Here is an 18,881-nt window from a genome sequence, read left to right as displayed (position 1 = left end):
CATTCAAGTAAGTAAAAGACACAACAAAGAAATGTATCATGGGAGGTGTTGATTAAGTGCAGTAAAGGAAAATAAAGGGCATGAGGGGTGAAGAGGGGGAATAGTGCTGTTTTAGGTAAGGGGCTCAGATAAGGCCTCTCTGAAGGAGGGAGGGGCACTCACTCCGATATCTGGAGGTAGCGCAATCCCAGGAGAAAACCAGAAACGTCAAGTGCAAAAACCCTGAAGCTGGAGAGAGCGAGCGAATCATAGCAGGAGGCCTATGTGGCCACAGTGGCAGAAGGAACAGAGCAGTAGATCAGTGGTAAGGTGAGACTTGGCTTTTGTTTGGAGAGAGAGGGAAAGCCTTTATAGGGTCTGAGCAGAGGAGGGTCATGGTCTGATTTACATGTTGAAAGACTGCTCTGGCTGCCAGTGGAGGAGGGGCGGGAGGAGGAGTGGCAGCAGGGAGACGGTGCAGGGCTGTTGCAGGAATGCAGGTGAGAAAGACAGCCCAGGGGTTAGGCCAGTCACTGCATTGAAGATTGTGAGAAGTAGTCAGATTCTGGATACGTAATATTTTTTAATTTCAATTTTTTCAAATCTATAATTTTTTGTATGGTTTTAGTCATGTAGTACATACAATTTAATGTCCTGTCTTTCATGTGATAGTATATTTTCTATGTTGGTACATCACCTGAATAAACGTTTTTAATGATATAAAATTCCACTGAGGGGTGTCCCATAGTTTATTATTGTCCTATTATGAGAACTTAGTCTGTTCCCAATTTTTCACTATTATTTGAAAAATATTTTTATTTGTAAGGTTTTTTTTCTTTTCATTTGTTGTTGTTTTCTTTTTCTTTCTTTTCCCTTTTTTTTGGGGGTAAGATTTTTCTGTATTGAAAATATTCATTAAGATAAATTCTCAGAAGTGGTTTTGTTAGCTCGTAGACTTAAATATAAAAACTTTCATTATGGAAAATTTCAAATATGAATCATAAGTAATAAAATAAACTCCCAGTTTCAAAAATTCTAAACATTTTAGAGTCTTGTTTTATTTCCAGTGTCAGCCCCAAGTCCAGATTTTAAAGAAAAGCTGACTGTTTTGTTTTTTGTGTGTGTTTTTTTTATCCTCACCTGAGGACATTTTTGCATTTATCTTCAGATAGAGCAGGAGGGAGAGAGGGAATAAGAAAGAGAGAAACATTGACATGAGAGAGACACATTGAGTGGTTGCCACCCACACGACCCCAACCGGGGCTGGGGCCAAACTGCAACTCAGGTACATGCCCTTAGTGGGAACCGAACCCAGGACTCTCTGGTCTGTGGGCCGACGCTCTAACCGCTGAGCCAAACTGGCCAGGGCAAAGCTGACTGTTGTTTGTTTTTTTTTATCCTCATCCGAGGACATTTTTCCATTTTTTGTACAGAGTGGGAGGGAGAGAGAGAGGAAGAGAGAGAGGGAAACATCAATGTGAAAGGGACACATCGAGTGGCTGCCACCCGCACGACCAACCAGGGCCGGGGACAAACTGCAACCGAGGTACATGCCCTTAGCGGGAACCGAACCTGGGTCTCTCCGGACCGCAGGCGGACGCTGTAACCGCTGAGCCAAACCGGCCAGGGCCAAAGCTGACTGTTTTGAAGGAAGAGCCGGCAGGGTTTGCTGACCCCAGTTCACAGGATGAATAAGGGGTCGGAGAGGAAGGGAGGTCCAGGATATGCTGAGGCTTAATACCCAAGCATCGAGGAGAAGGAGTTGTCCCTGACTTGCAGAGTGACCTTGAAGCAGGTCACTCACCTCTCTATCTTACCTGAGTTCCAGGTGCTAATGGTGGTCCTGGCAATCTTTCTCAAAGGCAGATTCCAGGGACCCACCCAGACCTGAACAATCAGGATGTCTGGTGGGCTGTGCCCAGGAATCTTCAACTTACGAAGCACTTGCAAATGATTTTGATGTCCAGTGGCCCAAGACCTACTTCATTTGTGCTTAGACCAGCAGTATGGACATCACCTGGACAGCTTGTTAAAAATGCACACACTGCTCTGGCTGGTTTGGCTCAGTGGTTAGAGCGTTGGCCCACAGACCAATGAGTCACGGGTTCAATGAGGGAGGGAGGGAGGGAGAGAAAGAGAAAGAGAAAGAAAAAGAGAAACATCGATGTGAGAGGGACACATCAACGGGTTGCCTCCCACACGACCCAACCAGAGCCGGGGATAAACCGAAACCAAGGTACATGACCTTGACCAGAATTGAACCTGAGACTCATTGGTCTGCAGGCCGATGTTTTTTGGGCTTTTGTTTTTTTACCCTCACCAAAGGACATTTTTTCATTTTTGTTCAGATAGAGTGGGAGGGAGGGAGGGAGAGGAAGAGAGAAACATTACTGTGATAGTGACACATCGAGTGGCTGCCTCCTGCATGACCCAACCAGGGCCGGGGACAAACTGCAACTGAGGTACGTGTCCTTAGCAGGAACCAAATTCGGTCTCTGGACCGCAGGCCGACATTCTAACTGTTGAGCCAAACCTACGGCCGATGTTTTAATTGCTGAGCCAAACTGGCCAGGGCGGGTCCATATTTTATAAGCAAAACAATGGGAATTACATTTTTAAAAAATTAAGTAACTTCTAATAGAGATGGGTTATGGATTAAGCAGAAACGGAGAAACTGGTGTTCACAGGAACCAAAGCTAGGAAACACTGCCCTGATACATCGTAGGTCCTCCAAAAATGTGGAAGTGAGTGGAGAGGGAAGGAGTAAGGAAGGAGGGGAGAGACTGGATCGAGGGAGAAAGAAAGAGTTGAGATCTCATTTCAATGTTCTGTTCACTTCAAAAATGCTTAGTGAGTAATAATAATAATAAGCATTCCCAGACCCAGAAGTAAAGATTCCTTTCTCTTCTCCATTTTCTCTCTATCCTTAGTGGAGTTGATAGGAAAAACCTCATTTCCTGAAGGCAAATCCTTTACTCTGGATATATTGTCAGTATTCATTCAGATTCTTATTTCAGGGTTGGGGCCTTTTCCTTGAAATAACATTGTTTAAGGGCAAGCAGGTTTGATTTATTTTTACATCTAATTTTTTATTGATCATCAATCCCAAACCAGGTAAACTGTGGGACGGGAAGGAGCAAAAGGCATTTTCCAGAAACCACCTCTTTTTCCACATTAAGTGACTCAGTAGAAGTGGGGAACAATGCCCACCCAGGGGTAGCAGAGGGAAAGCCTGGAGGAGACCCTCCCCTCTGTGAAAATCCTCCCTTCTAAGAAAACAAAAATGGTGACCTACATTCATTCTCTCCAGTATGGGAGCTATTTTCCTTCCCTAGCATCCAAGAGGTACCAGCACTAGCAGGAGAAGAGAAGGAGCTTTTTAGCATCTTCTCAGTCCTACTAACAATTCCAAAGAGAAAGTCTCAGTTCTGGGCCTGTATGTCACTAAGAAAGACCTCAGAGTCAGACATTAGCTAGGTAGAATTTAGTAACACAGTTTTGCTTTCATTATATTTATTTTTGGATACTTTATATTTTCATTTACAGATGTGGCTTAGAGTTTCCTTTTAAGTAATTTATTTAGGTTATAAAAAGTGAGCTGATTTAGAGAAAAATAAAAAGTAAATGATGACGTGAATTATGAAGACTAAGTTTAGGAGACCCTCACTCAGCCTCCTTTTTTTTTTTTTTAAAGATAGGGTATGCCAATTTTAATTTTAAGCTTAATTAACTTGTTGTTGTTGTTAATCCTCACCCAAGGACATTTTTCTATTGATTTTTATTTTTAGATAGAGTGGAAAGGAGGGGGGGGAGAGAGAGAGAGAGAAACATTGATGTGAGAGAGATACATCTATTGGTTGCCTCCCGTGTGACCCTGACTGGGATCGGGGATTAAACCTGCAACCCAGGTATGTGCCCTTGACTGGGATTTGAACCCACAACCTTTCGGTCCAAGGGCCAACTCTCTAACCACTGAGCAAAACCAGCCAGGGCACTGGGTCTCATTTATATGCCAGGCCCTGAAGATCTTCAGAACAGGATGCATGGGACTACCAAGGGGGAGGGGCAAGTATTAAAATTACTGTAAAAGAGAAACTCTATTGTCCATTTATATTCTACTCTCTTTACATCTCCATGCTATTGTCAAGACTTTCCTATTTATATCATAATCATTAATGTTTCAAGATCTTATTCTAGCCCTGGCCGGTTTGGCTCAGAGGTTAGAGCGTCGGCCTGCGGTCCAGAGAGACCCGGGTTCGGTTCCCGCTAAGGGCACGTACTTCGTTTGCAGTTTGTCCCTGGCCCTGGTTGGCCACTCGATGTGTCCCTTTCACATCGATGTTTCTCTCTCTCTGTCTCTTCCTCTCTCTCCCTCCCACTCTATCTGTACAAAAAATGGAAAAATGTCCTCGGGTGAGGATAAAAAAAAAAGATCTTATTCTAGAAAATGTCCTCTTCTGAGCTCCTGCAGCATCTTGAGACTATAATAACCAACATCTTTTGTTTCCACGTGCCAAGGTTGTGTTCTAAGCACTTTACATAAGCTAACTCATCAAAGTCACAGAATAACCCTACGAGGCTGGCCTTCTTGTTAACTTCATTTTATAGATAAGGACTCTGAGGCACAGAGAGGTGAAGCAGCTAGCTCATACAGCTTGTGAGTGTCTTGACCCTGTAAGTATGGGACAAGTGTCAGTGCCCTCAACCCGTGCTGTGCTGTCTCTCATGTCAGAGGACCTTTGCTTCTTAATTTCCCCAGCTAGATCAGAGCTTCACAGGAACAAGGACTATATCTTATGTACCTTCCTCTTCCAGCACCTAACTCATTGCTTGACTTATAAGAATGTGCACTGGCCCTGGTTGGTGGGAGTGTCGTCCTGTATACTGAAAGGTTGCGGGTTTGATTCCCAGTCAGGACACATACTTACGTTGCAGGTTTGATTCCGGCCAGGGAGTGTGTGAGAAGCAACTGATTGATATTTCTTTCTCTCTCTTTCTCAAAATCATGGAAATGTCCTCAGGCGAGGATTTTTTTTTTTAAAACATCAATGTTTCTCAAATCAATAAATTTAAAAAAATGTTTTTAAAGGAAAGAATGTTCACTATATATATGGGTTGAATGAATTTCCGGCTATGCAGAGAAAGTAGTCCGGGAAGCTGAGATGACTTCTGGTATCATGGGACATTCATGGAGGAGGTTGATCAAGTTGAATGATGGGTATGATTTCAACAGGTACTCATGGGGAAGAAGAAATGGAATTCTGGAGGGAGGAAACCATATGAGCAAAGGTGTGAATTGGGGGCCATACTTTGTCTAATATAGCTGGATTGGGGGGAAAGTTTATTTTTATTTTTAATATTTTTAGTTTTTACTGATTTTTTAGAGAGAGAAATGATTTGAGAGAGAACATTGATCAGCTGCCTCCTGCTCGCCCCCTACTGGGGATCAAGCCCTCAACCTGGGCATGTGCCCTGGGAGAAGAGTTTAGAAAGTACATGGGAGACAGAACATAGCAGCAGGTGGAACCTTAGATGGCAGAGCAGAAAGTTTGTATTCCTGAGAGCAGTGGGGAGCCAATAGAGGCTGTGATGCAAAGGAAGTGATCCAATCAGAACTGGGTATTAGGGCTGTTAATATGACTGTGGCTTTAAAATGACTGAGGCGAAGCCCAGCTGGTGTGGCTCAGTTGGTTGAGTGTTGTCCCATGCACCAAGATGTCACCGGTTTGATTCCCAGTCACGGCACATGCCTGGGTTGTGGGATTCTCTCTCTCTCTCTCCCTCTCCTTTCCTCTCTCTTTAAAATCAATAAAAACACATTTTAAAACTCTTTTAATGACTGAGGAGAAAGACTGTATGTTGAATATCAGAAAAAGACCTAAGTTTGTAGGGAACAGTGAACTGTGCCATGTGTGGGTCTGGGGAGGTAGAGACTGGAGATGATGCAACAGAAGAAGGTTTGAGCAACATGTGAAGGGCCTGGAATGCCAAATCAAGAGTCTGTCCCTTTCCCTTTGGGACAACAGAGGAGGCTTTCAAACAGAGAGTATTTGATCTGATCTTACTCAGGGCTTGTCTCTGGGTCAAAGGCAAGCAAATGGGATGAGGGTGGGAGGAGTGGTCTTTCAGGGCACACTAAGGGGACATCTGAACCATCTTGAGTGAAGGGGCCCCTGTGGTGCCCTTTGAGGACAGTACCAAAAGGCAGAGCTCTGAACATATAAATCATTCAAAATTGTGTTGAAAATAAATTCCCGCACAAGGTAAAAAATTTAAAAAGCACAAAATAATATATCTGTAGAGTGAAAAATAAGTGCCTGTTTCTAGCCCAGAACCCCAGAGGCAAACACTGCTAACAGTTTCTTGTAAGCCTTGCAGAAGCATACATCTATGTGTATATATATATTTTTTAACATGAACACAAAATTGTGTTGTCTGGCTTTTGCTTTTTTTTTTTTTTTTTATCCTCACCAGAGGACATTTTTCCATTTTTTGTTCAGGTAGAGTGGGAGGGAGAGAGAGAGGAACAGAGAGAGAGAGAGAGAAACATCGATGTGAAAGGAACACATCGAGTGGCTGCCACCCGCACAACCGACCAGGGCCGGGGACAAACTGCAACCGAGGTACGCGCCCTTAGTGGGAACTGAACCCGGGTCTCTCAGGACCACAGGCCGACGCTCTAACCGCTGAGCCAAACCGGCCAGGGCTGGCTTTTGCTTTTTTCACATAACATACCTTAGAGTTTTTTTCCACATCAGATATGCAGATCTTTATTTTTTTTACCTTCCATATTCCATAATATGAATGGACTATAATGTATTTAACCTATTGCAAGACATGTAAATTTGATGTTTTTGTCCAACATGAGCAAAGCTCCAACAAAGAACCTGGAACAGGTGCAAATTCCCACATGTGCAAATACATCAATAGGATATGTTTCTGCTAGTGGAATTGGTGGGTCAAACAGTTGTGTGCATTTGTAATTTTATTCTTTTTTTATCCTCACCTGAGGACATTTTTTCCATTTTTTGTTCAGGTAGAGTGGGGGGAGAGAGAGAGGAACAGAGAGAGAGAGAGAAACATCGATGTGAAAGGGACACATCGAATGGCTGCCACCCACACAACCGACCAGGGCCGGGGACAAACTGCAACCGAGGTACATGCCCTTAGCGGGAACCGAACCCAGGTCTCTCAGGACCGCAGGCCGACGCTCTAACTGCTGAGCCAAACCGGCCAGGGCTGTGCATTTGTAATTTTGATTGTCATGGCTATTGCCCCCCAACAAAGTTGTGCTAGTTGATCCTCCCAGGCATAGTACCTGTTCCAGGCAGTCTGGCCTCATTGGTTTTTCATGTGACTTAGCGAAAAGCCACTGGTCTTGGATCTGGATTTCTGCACTGATGCTGCAGTGTGCTGGCTATACACAGCCTAGGAGACTTCGGTTCAAATCCCAGCCTAGCCACTAACTCATATGTGACTCAAACAAGTTATTAGCCTATTTGAACCTAGGTTTTTGCATCTGTAAAAGGAAATAATGTCTTCAGTCAGATTTCATCTTACTTTAAAATCAGGGCCTAAAATACAAATTAAAAATGTATTCTAGCCTGGCCGGTATGGCTTAGTGGTTGAGCATCGACCCATGCACTAAGAGGTTGCTGGTTCGATTTCCGGTCAGGGCACATGCCCAGGTTGTGGGCCAGATCCCCAGTGGGGAGCAGGAGGCAGCCAATTGATGTTCTCTCTCATCGATATTTTTATCTCTCCCTCCCTCTCCCTTCCTCTCTCTATAAAATCAATCAATCAATTAAAAAAAAAAAGTATTCTCTTTCTGCCCTAATTTGTTAAACTTGTATGTGACAAAACTCCCTTCTACTTGGTCAGGTTGTTGTGAGAATTTAAAGAACTAATATTGCCATTGTACCTGTCACATAGCAGATGCTTGATGATAATTACTATTATTTTGTGAAACTGCAAAACCTTTCTCAGGCTCAGTTTCTTCAGCTGTGAACCAGCGGTTGGCATGGAGCTGCCAGAGAGGTTCCAAAATGCATGAAAATGTTTTGTAACTATTAGGAGGGCCCCAGATATGGGGGATTAAGCTTTACTGGGGCTCTGGCAGCCCTGTTAGGCACTGCCTGCTATGCGCTTCCTTTACTTCTCTCCCTGGTTTTTCAATATTGTGTTTGTTCACAGTGAGACTATTTCCTCCTGGTTTTACCAGTGAGCAAACAGGATCCCTGAGCACTCAGCCTGCTGGGCAGATGGGCCAGTGGGAGAGACACTCTCCTGCCTCTAGAAGATTAGACTTCTGAGGAGTAGGGCCTGGAGGAGTAGGGCCATGTGGACCATTGGTGTGTATAGGGAGGCAGGAAAGACCATCTTTGTGGCAAGAAAGGCCCTGACCCTCTCTGAATTCATCTCCTCCTCAACTATAAAATGAGGGCTTTGGAATGGGTGACCTTTTGAAAGGGGCAGCAGGCTTGGAATCCAAAGGCTTGAGTACAAGGCCCAGCTTTAACATTTATCCAGTGTGTAATCACTGGGACTCAGTGTCCTCATCTGTAAAATGGGAATACAAATTAAACCATTGAAATCTAATGAATTGAGTCCTTCTCCCACAAAACTTGCTCTCTAATGGAGGAGAAGCAGATAAGAAATAAATATATAATGTGTGAGGAGGTGATTAAAACTATGAAAGAGATTGACTCGAGCGGTCAGGGAAGGCCTCTGTGTCTAGGTGACATTTGAGCAGAGACCTGCAGGAGGTAAGTAAGGAAGCTGTGTGGGTATCGAGGGAAGAGTATTCTAGGCAGAAGAAATAGCAAGTACTGAAGGGATGGAGTGGAGATCAGCCCAGTGCGTTTGAGGGACAGGAAGGAGGGGTAGAGGGTGGAATATAAGAGGGAGCAGGGGCCAGATCAGAGTAGGCCTTGCCTCTGTCATTTACGTGAGTGATGTGAGAAGTCATTGGGAGGTCTTCAGAAGGGGAGTGACATGATCTGGCTTAGGTTTATTTTATCTACTTTATTTTATCTGTATCTCGGAATTATAGTTATCCATTGCTACATAACAAGCAACTCCCAAACATAGTTCCTTTTTTAAAACAAAAATAATTTTAGAGCAAGAGAAAGGGAAAGAGAGAAACATTGTTGTGAGAGAGAAACAACAATTGGTTGCCTCCTGTATGAGCCCCAACCAGGGATCGAAGCTGCAACCTGAGTATATGCCCTGACCAGGGATCAAACCCATGACCCTTCCATGCACAGAATGATCCTCCAACCAATTGAGCCACACTGGCCAGGGCCAAACATTGTTTCTTTCCTTCTTTTTTTTTTTTTTTCAGGGTCTTCAGAAGTGCAGGTTTATTGGGAATCAGCCTGCCGGACTACCTCTAAGGAGAGAGTAGCAATCGGTTTGTACAGACTAGGGATTTTTAAATTTAGAGCTGGGGGGGGAGGGTAGTCATTTAGCTGAGGAGATGTGATCATCTTTGATTGGTAGGGCCTGGGGTCTCCCGAGTTCTTGATTGGTTGGGGGCTGGGGTCTCCTGAAACTTGTTTTTCTTGTTGAGCAACCGTTTGCAGTTTTGGGTGGGTTAGGGTGGTTCCATCATTCCGTTCTGGTTCCATCATTCCGTTCTGCCTGACTGGAGTGATGGGTTTTGGTTTTCTGGAATGAGAGGCTTCTGGTTCAGCAGGTAGGAGGAGGTTCGGGACGGGTTGGAGCCAGCCAATCAACCCAAACCACAGTCCACCCAGAATCTGGAGTAAGGGTGGTCTGTGCCGGGGATCGTCCAGGCTACCAAGGTCCTGTCCCTGGGTTTTGGCACCATCATGTAAGAACGAGGTGGAACAAGGCGGTGCAGGGTCTCCAGAAGTGCAGGTTTATTGGGGATTAGCCTGCCGGACTACCTCTAAGGGGAGAGTAGCCCAAACATTGTTTCTCAAAGCAAGAATGGTCTCATAGCCCTGGCCAGTTTGGCTCAGCAGTTGGAGCTTTGGCCTGCAGACCAAAGAGTCTCAGGTTCCATTCTGGTCAAGCGCACATACCTCAGTTGCGGTTCGGTTCCAAGCCCTGGTCATGGTCATGCGGGAGGCAACCAATCGATGTCTGTCTGTCTGTCTGTCTTTCTCTCCCCCCTTCCCTCCCCCTACTTCTCTGTCTCCCCTCCTACCTCTCTCTCTCTCTGTCTCTCCCTCCCACTCTATCTGAAGGTAAGTGGAAAATTATCCTCAAGTGAGGATTTGAAAAATAATAATAATAAATTTTAAAAATTAAAAAAAACAAGAATGGTCACATATTTCTCAGAGCTTCTGTGTGGGTCAGGATTTGAGAGCAGCTTGCCTGAGCAATTCTGGTCTCTCGGAAGGTCATAGTCAGATATTGGCCAGGGCTTCTTCACTCAGGTGAAGGCTTGACTGTGGCTGGAGGCTCCATTTCTAAGGTGGCTGTTAAGTTGGGGTTGGCTGTCAGTGAGAGGCCTCGGCTCCTCTCACAGGATTGCTTGGGTGACCTCGTAACTTTGTGGTTGACTTCCCCCAGAGTGAGTGATCCAAGAGACCAAGACAGAAGCTGCGATGTATTTTGTGACTTAGCCTCAGGAGTCATACACCCCCACTCCTGTCCCTGTTACTGGTCACAGAGGCCATCTATTTAATGTAAGAGGGGACTACACAAGGACACAAGTACAAGAAGGTAAGGATCACTGTGGGCCATCTTGGAGTGACCACCACAAATTTTTTGTTTGCTTGTTTTAATTAACATACAGTAAATTTTTTGTTGTATAGTCGTATGAATTTTAACATGTGTACCTTTGCGTAACCATCACTACAAACAGGATACAGAACAGTTTCGTCACCCCTCAAAAAACCCCATGTTTCCCTTTATAGTGACGTACTCTTCCCACCCTCCACCTGTGGTAACGGCCAGTCTATCACTCTAGTTTTGACTTTTTGAGGATGTCATATAAATGGAATCATATGGTATATCATCTTTTGAAATAGGCTTCTTTCACTCAGAATAATGTCACAATGTGGTTGTAGGTATCAGTCCATTCCTTTTTATATCCTGTGTAGATATGCCATTGTTGTTGATGGGTTTACCAATTGAGGGGGTTAGTCCCCGTTTGGGGGAATTATGAATAGAGCTGCTGTAACATTTGTGCACTGTACTCTTGTAATTTCTGCTACTCCGATGATAGGTACGTTAGATCTGTTGTTATTGTGCCACAGATCCCTTATACCCTGTTTGTTTTGTTTTAATTTTTCTCTCTGTTGTTCAGATAGAGTAATTTCTATCTTCAAGTTCACAGATTCTTTCCTGTGACACCTCCATTTTACTGTTTAGCCCATCCATTCAGTTTGTTTTTTTTTAATTTCAGTTACTGTATTTTTCAGTTATAAAATTTCCATTTGGTATGTGTATATCTTCTATTTATGAAAAAGCTGAAGAAAGCTCAGAGTCTTCATCCTTACTTGGAGTATTTTTCTAAATTTTGCTAAAACATAATTGCATGAAATCTACCGTTTAAATTACTTTTTTTTTTTATCCTCACTCGAGGACATTTTTCCATTTTTTGTTTAGATAGAGTGGGAGGGAGAGAGAGAGAGAGAGAGAGAGAGAGAAACATTCACGTGAAAGGGACACATCAAGTGGCTACCACCCGCACAACCCAACCAAGGCCGGGGACAAACTGCAACCGAGGTATGTGCCCTTAGCGGAACCAAACCCAGGTCTCTCTGGACCGCAGGCCGACGCTCTAACCGCTGAGCCAAACCGGCCCGGGCCATTTAAATTAATTTTTATGGTACGTGCCCCTAGCGGGAACCGAACCCGGGACTCTCTGGTCCACAGGCCAACGCTCCAACTGCTGAGCCAAACCAGCTAGGGCTAAATTAATTTTTAAGTGTACAGTTCACATTGTTGTGCAACCAACTACACATCCATCTCAAGAATTTCTATCCAAACTAAAACTGCATACCAGTAAACTAACTCCCTGTTCTCTCCTTGGAGAATTTTTATTTATTTATTTATTTTCTTTACTGATTTTAGAGAGAGGAAGGGAGAGGAAGAGAGAGATAGAAACATCAATGAGAGAGAACATCGGTTGGCCACCTCCTACATGCCCCCCACTGGGGATTGAGCCTGAAACCTGGGCATGTGCCCTGACCAGGAATCGAACCGGCAACCTCTTGGTGCATGAGACTGACACTCACCCACTGAGCCACACCGGATGGGCACCCTTGGAGTATTTTTATAACAGCTTCTTTAAGGTCTTTTTCAGATCATTTTAACATGTTGGTGTTGGCGTCTTTTCATTGTCTTTTTCCATGTGAGCTGAGATTTTCTGCTTCTTTGTTTTGTGAGTGATTTGTCCTGGACATTTTAAATATTATGGTATGAGCTCTGGGACTCATTTATTTATTTATTTATTTTTAAATTTTATTGTTGATTGTATTACAGATGTCCTTCCTTTTTTCCCCCACTGACCTCCTCCTCCCCAATCCTGCCCCCCCCCCCCCTCACACTGTTGTCTGTGTCCATTGGTTATGCATATATGCATAGAAGTTCTTTAGTTTAATCTCTTTCTGCCCTCCCTCCCCCCTTCCCTTTGAGGTTCATCAGTCTAACAACCAATTTGTACTTCTTAATTCCTTCATCTTTTTCACCCATCCCTCCCATCTGGCAACCAATAAAAAGTTCTCTGTATCTATAAGTCTGTTTCTGTTCTGCTTGCTCATTTTGTTTGTAGATTCAGTTGTTGATAGATATGTATTTATTGTCATTTTATTGTTCATATTTTTGTTGTTTTTCTTCAAGAAGACCCTTCAACATTTCATATAATACTGGTTTGGTGGTGATGAACTCCTTTAGCTTTTTCTTGTCTGGGAAACTCTTTATATGTCCATCGACTCTATTTTTCTTTTTTTTTTTTTTTTTCTTTTTTTAGTTTAGATACAGTGGGAGGGAGAGAGAGGAAGAGAAAGAGAGAGAGAAAAAAACATCAATGTGAGAGAGACACATTGACTCGTTGCCACCCGCACAACCCCAACCAGAGCCAGGGACGAACCGCAACCAAGGTATGTGCCCTTAGCAGGAACCAAACCCTGGACTCTCTGGTCCATGAGCCAATGCTCTAACTGCTGAGCAAAACTGGCCAGAGCTATTTTTCTTTTAATTTTTTCTTTTTTTTTTTTATTTTAGAGAGAGGAAGGGAGAGGGAGAGAGAGATAGAAACATCGCTGAGAGCCCTGGCCAGTTTGGCTCAGCGGTTAGAGCGTCCAGAGAGACCCGGGCTCAGTTCCTGCGAAGGGCATATACCTCGGTTGCAGTTTGTCCCCGGCCCTGGTTGGGTCATGTGGGTGGCAACCATTCAATGTGTCCCTTTTACATCAATGCTTCTCTCTCTCTCTCTCTCCCCCCCACTCTATCTGAACAAAAAATGGAAAAATGTCCTTGGGTGAGGATAAAAAAAAAAAGAAAAGTCGATGAGAGAACATTGATAGGCCGCCTCCTGCATGCCCCTCACTGGGAATTTGGCCCACAACCTGGGCACGTGCCCTGACTGGGAATTGAACCAGTGACCTCTTAGTGCATGGGTCGACACTCAACCACTGAGCCACACCAGCCGGGCTGTCCATCAACTCTAAATGATAGCTTTGTAGGATAATCTTGGTTGTAGGTCGTTGCTTTTCATCACTTTGAATATTTCTTGCCACTACTTTCTGGCCTGCAAAGTTTCTTTTGAGAAATCAACTGACAGTCTTATGGGAGTTCCTTTGTAGGTAACTAACTGCTTTTCTCTTGCTGCTTTTAATATTCTCTCTTTGTCTTGAACCTTTGGCATTTTGATGATGATGTGTCTTGGTATGGATCTCTTTGGGTTCATCTTGTTTAGGACTCTCCATCTTTCCTGGCTTGTATGTATGTTTCCTTCACCAAGTAAGGAAAGTTTTCTGTCATTATTTTTTCAAATAGGTTTTCAATTTCTCACTCTGTCTCTTCTCGTTCTGGCAACCCCAAGATGCTAATGTTGGTACACCTGAAGTTGTCCCCCAGGCTCCTTATACGATGCTCATTTTAAATTCTTTTTCTTTTGCTGTTCTGATTGGGTGGTTTTTGCTTCCTTATATTCTAAATCGATGGTTTGCTTCTTGGATTCATCTACACTACTACTGATTTCCTGTAAATTATTCTTTATTTTAGTTAGTGCATCTTTCATTCCGGACTGGTCCTTTTTTGTGTTATTGATGTTCTCACTACGAAGTTCCTTGGAGTTCTCACTAAGTTCCTTGAGCATTCTTATACAGTGATACCTCGGTTCTCGAACATAATTCGTTCCAGGAGGACGGTCGAGAACCGAATTGTTCGAGAACCGAAGCAATGAAACCCAATAGGAAAGCGTGACTCTCTCTCTGCACTCACACTGATGACGCAAGCAAGGCGCGCTGGGCCGAATGAACGCCATTCGGCTCAACTTGGCTCATCTCGGAAGTTCGAGTTCCAAATATTTGTTCGGATTCCGAGACAAAAGTTTCTCGAATCTCTGGTCGAATACCGATTTGGTCGAAAACCGAGGCGTTCGAGAACCGAGGTATCACTGTAACCAATATTTTGAACTCTGCATCTGATTGATTGCTTATCTCCATTAGTTCTTTTCCTGGAATTTTGTTCTGTTTTTTCATTTGGGACATGTTTCTTTGTCTCCTCTTTTTTGGCTGCTTCCCTGTGTTTGTTTCTATGTATTAGGTAGAGTAGCTATGTCTCCTATACTTTGTAGGGTGGCCTATTGATGTAGGTGTCCTGTAGGGTCCAGTGGCACAGCCTCCCTGATCACTCCAACTGGGCCCTCGAGGTACACTCCTAGTGTGGACTATACATCCTTCTGTTGTCATCGACTCTTGATTGCTGTTGGCACATCAGTGGGAGGGATTTATTCAGGCTCATCAGCTGTAAGGACTGGCTGTGCCCACTAACCACTGGTCTCTGACTCTCTTGGAGGATCAGCTGTGTAGGGGCCCACCATACAGATCAAGACTTACTTTAGCAGGGCTCTGGTACCCACTGAGTCCATTCCTTGAGTGTGTCACTTGTGGAGTTGTTTGGGTGGTGCTTCAATGTGGTCTGAAGCTGTCCACTGGGTGTACTGGCTCTGGCGCAAGGTCAGCCACTGCCTATGTTCTATCTGGAGTTTAGGAAACTATGAAGCAGGATCCAAGACAGGCCAACCTATGGTAAAGCCATTGGAAACAGCTTGGGTGGGCCCGGGAGTTGGGTGGAGCAGAGCCTTAGGGAATCATCAGGGCAGGGCAAACTGTGTGAGCCAGGTTGCTGGAGTCCCAGATATGATGCCCATCTGCTGGCCCGTTGGGGTATGAACTCACCAAAGGAACAATGACCTCTGCCAGCACGTCTGTCCTTGAGAAAGCTGCCTCTCAGCTCTCGCCCAACACCAAACAACTCAGTTCTTCCCTGAATGTCTCTGGTGCCTTTCAACCTGCCTCCCCAACGCTGGAGCCCCGAAGGAGCGAGTCCAAGTAAGCCCGTGCATGGGCCCTTTAAGAGGAACTACCCGGGGCTCCAGAAGCCTCAGCCTCAATTTCCAATGGTTATTACAGCCAGAAGTTATAAGGACTTCTCCTCTTGGCACTGAAACCCTGAGCTGGGAGCCTGGTGTGGGATGGGGACCCCTCACTTGTCAGGGAGGACCTTCACAGCCCAGATATCCTTATGATTTTTTTTTTTATCCTCACCCAAGGACATTTTTCCATTTTTTGTTCAGATAGAGTGGGAAGGAGAGAGAGGAAGAGAGAAACATCGACGTGAAAGGAACACATCAAGTGGCCCAACCAGGTCCGGGGACAAACTGCAACTGAGGAATGTGCCCTTAGCGGGAACCAAACCCGGGTCTCTCTGGACCGCAGGCCGACACTCTAACCACTGACCAAGCTGGTCAGGGCGTATCCTTCTGATTTTTATCTGCCACACATGGGTGTGGGACCAGCCCTTCCGCACCTCTGCCCCACCTACCAGTCTCGATGTGGTTTCTTCTTTAATTTCATAGTTGTAGCACTTCTATTCAGCTCAATTTCAGGCAGTTCTGAATGATAGTTGTTCTGTAATTATAATTTTGATGTGGTTGTGGGAGGAGGCGAGTACCAATTTACCTATGCTGCCATCTTGACTGGAAGTCTCTGGAACTCATTTAAATCCATTGGAGATGGATGTTTTTCTCTTAGCAGGCCATTGGCAAAGTGAGTTCAGCTTGCAAATTCCACCTGCCTTCTGTGGTCGTGGTTCCAATGTCAATCCTGTCTTCAAATCCTCTGCGATGCCACATGCCTCTGCCCCAGGTGTATGTCACTCATGGGTCAATTCGGAACTCTCACAATTGCCTAGCTCCTTTTTCATTTCTCTAAGACGGGTAAGCTGTTTAGGGCAGATCTACTCATATACTGCTAGGGGGTGAGCCCGAGTCCATAAATAACTTTGTGGGGTTGCTTTCCCAAACTCCCTCCTCACTGAGATTTCCCTGGGACTTTCTGGTTCCCTGGGGCTTTATTTCCCTGACTCTGATGTGCATTTCCCAAAACTGCAACCACATCTGGGCCAAAGCAGTAGGGGTTCATCCCACAGTTCCTCCAGTCAGAGAGGAAGTTTCCCTTCCTCATAGTTCAGGCTCCTATAGGCACTTGCCACCACCTCTGCCAACATGGGATGGCCTGGGGGCTGGGACAGAAGAGAATGGACCAAAGAAAAGAAATAGAGGTCTTCCCAGTCTCTCTGAGTGTTAGGAGACGTCTTTCCTGTTTTCAGAACCAGACTAGAGGGTTTCTCCTGACACTTCCTCTGTTCACGCTGATGCCCACTTCTAGGTTTGGGGCCACACTGAGACCATCCCAGGGACTATTAGGAAAAAAAGAAGTGAAAACTCACTGCCAGTCTGGCCAGTGTGGCACAGTGGTTGAGCGTCGACCCATGTACTAGGAGGTCGCCGGTTCGATTCCTGGTCAGGACACATGCCCAGGTTGTGGGCCCGATTCCCAGTGGGGGCATGCAGGAGGTGGCCAATCGATGTTCTCTCTCATCAGTGTTTCTATTCCTCCTTCCCTGTCACTTCCTCTCTCTCAAATCAATAAAGAAAAAATAAAATAAAATAAAACTCACTGCCAGATTGGCAGTTCCTCAGTCACTAGTCTTGCCCAGGCTGCCTGCTGCTGTTGACTTTTCAGAGCCCTCTGCTGCCCCATGCCTTCTGTCCAGGGCACGGAGCTGTGTGCAGCAGCAGGGGTAGGGCAGAGACTGACTCCATCTTCGGAGAACAGGAAGCACTGCCTCAGGTTTCCCTCCAATCCCTCGGAACAGTGTGGGGAGGGGGCAGTGCCCTGGCGGGGGCCTAGGCTGGGACTACATGTTAAAAGGTGAGTGGTTGATTTCTGATTTTTAAGGGTCAAAGAAAAAGGCCAGGTAATGTTTTCCACTAGTGTGTGAAGAGGGGAAGCCCCCACCCCCAGATCTGTGACAGGATGTGGGGATGTTCGTGGGTGTCTGAGGCTTTGGCAGGGAAAGTTGGCATCTAGGTTAAAAAAGGCCAATGGCCCAGTTCCTGTGGAGAAAGAAGGGCACCGTCTTACAGCGGCTGAAAGGGAATGCCGCGCTGCCGCAGCCGTTCTGGGGTGTGATGGTGTGGGAGAGGCCAAGGGCTTGTCTGCGTCCCCACAGAGCAGCTCTTCACGTGGCAGCTCTCTTCCCCATAACAGGGATCCCAGACAGAGCAGGACACCAAGGTGGAGCGACAGTGCCTTTTGTAACCTAATCTCAGAAGTGGCGCACCAACATTTCTACCATGTCATATTAGTCACTGAGATACTGTGTTTTACAAAATATGTAAATTTGGTCATTCAGATGGCCAAAATATATTTCTCAGGTACATTTGGTCTTCATTCACAGTTTGTGGCTCAAAGCTCCCAAAATCCTTGAAATTTCCTGAGGGATAAGAATAATGGGAGCATGGAAAACAATATGGTGTTACCTCAAAAAATTAAAAATGGAACTTCCATTTGACCCAGTGATCCCACTTCTAGGAATATACCCTAAGAAGCCTGAAACCAATCAGAAAGAATATATGTACCCCCATGTTCGTAGTAGCACTATTTACAATAGCTAAGATCTGGAAACAGCCCAAGTGTCCATCGGTAGACGAATGGATAAAAAAGCAGTGGTACATATACACAATGGAGTACTATGCAGCTATAAGAAAAAGACCTCTTATCCTTTGAGACGACATGGAGGAACCTGGAAAGTATCATCCTAAGTGAAACAAGCCAAACAGAGAAAGACAAGTATCATATGATCTCACTTATTTGTGGAATATAATGAACATAACAGTCTGAGGAATGGGGTAGTCCCAGAAACGCGGAAGGGGGGTACATACTGGCAATCCCCAGAAGAGGGGGTGGTGGGGGAGAGATCAACCACAGAACTTATATGCATGTATGCATGAACAGTGGACATGGACAACAAACTGGGGACAGGGCAGGGAGGGAGGGGAAGGGGGGAATTAGTGGGGGGAAAAGGAGAAACACCTGTAACAAAAATTAATTAATAAAAAAGAAAAAAAAAAGTAATGGGAGCATCTTTTGATGTAATATTTGGTATCCTGTCCTCAGTTCCTGAAATCCCATCAGAGCCATAAAGGTGAAATGGGTGCCCCTTTCCATGTTCATATTAGTGAAAGATGATTTCTGGCAAGTACGTTAGGTAGGGGCTTACTGCCAGGGGAACCAACTGTGAATAGAGGGTTGGAACTTTTGGCCCCACCTCCTGATTCCCAGGGAGGGGAGAGAGGGCTAGAGATGGAATCAATCACCGATGGCCAATGAGTTAATCCATCATACCTATAA

The sequence above is a fragment of the Molossus molossus genome, unplaced genomic scaffold (assembly GCF_014108415.1).
Source record: "Molossus molossus isolate mMolMol1 unplaced genomic scaffold, mMolMol1.p scaffold_m16_p_6, whole genome shotgun sequence".
NCBI classification, from domain to species: Eukaryota; Metazoa; Chordata; class Mammalia; order Chiroptera; family Molossidae; genus Molossus; species Molossus molossus.
Note: the sequence above shows the minus strand (reverse complement) of the source record.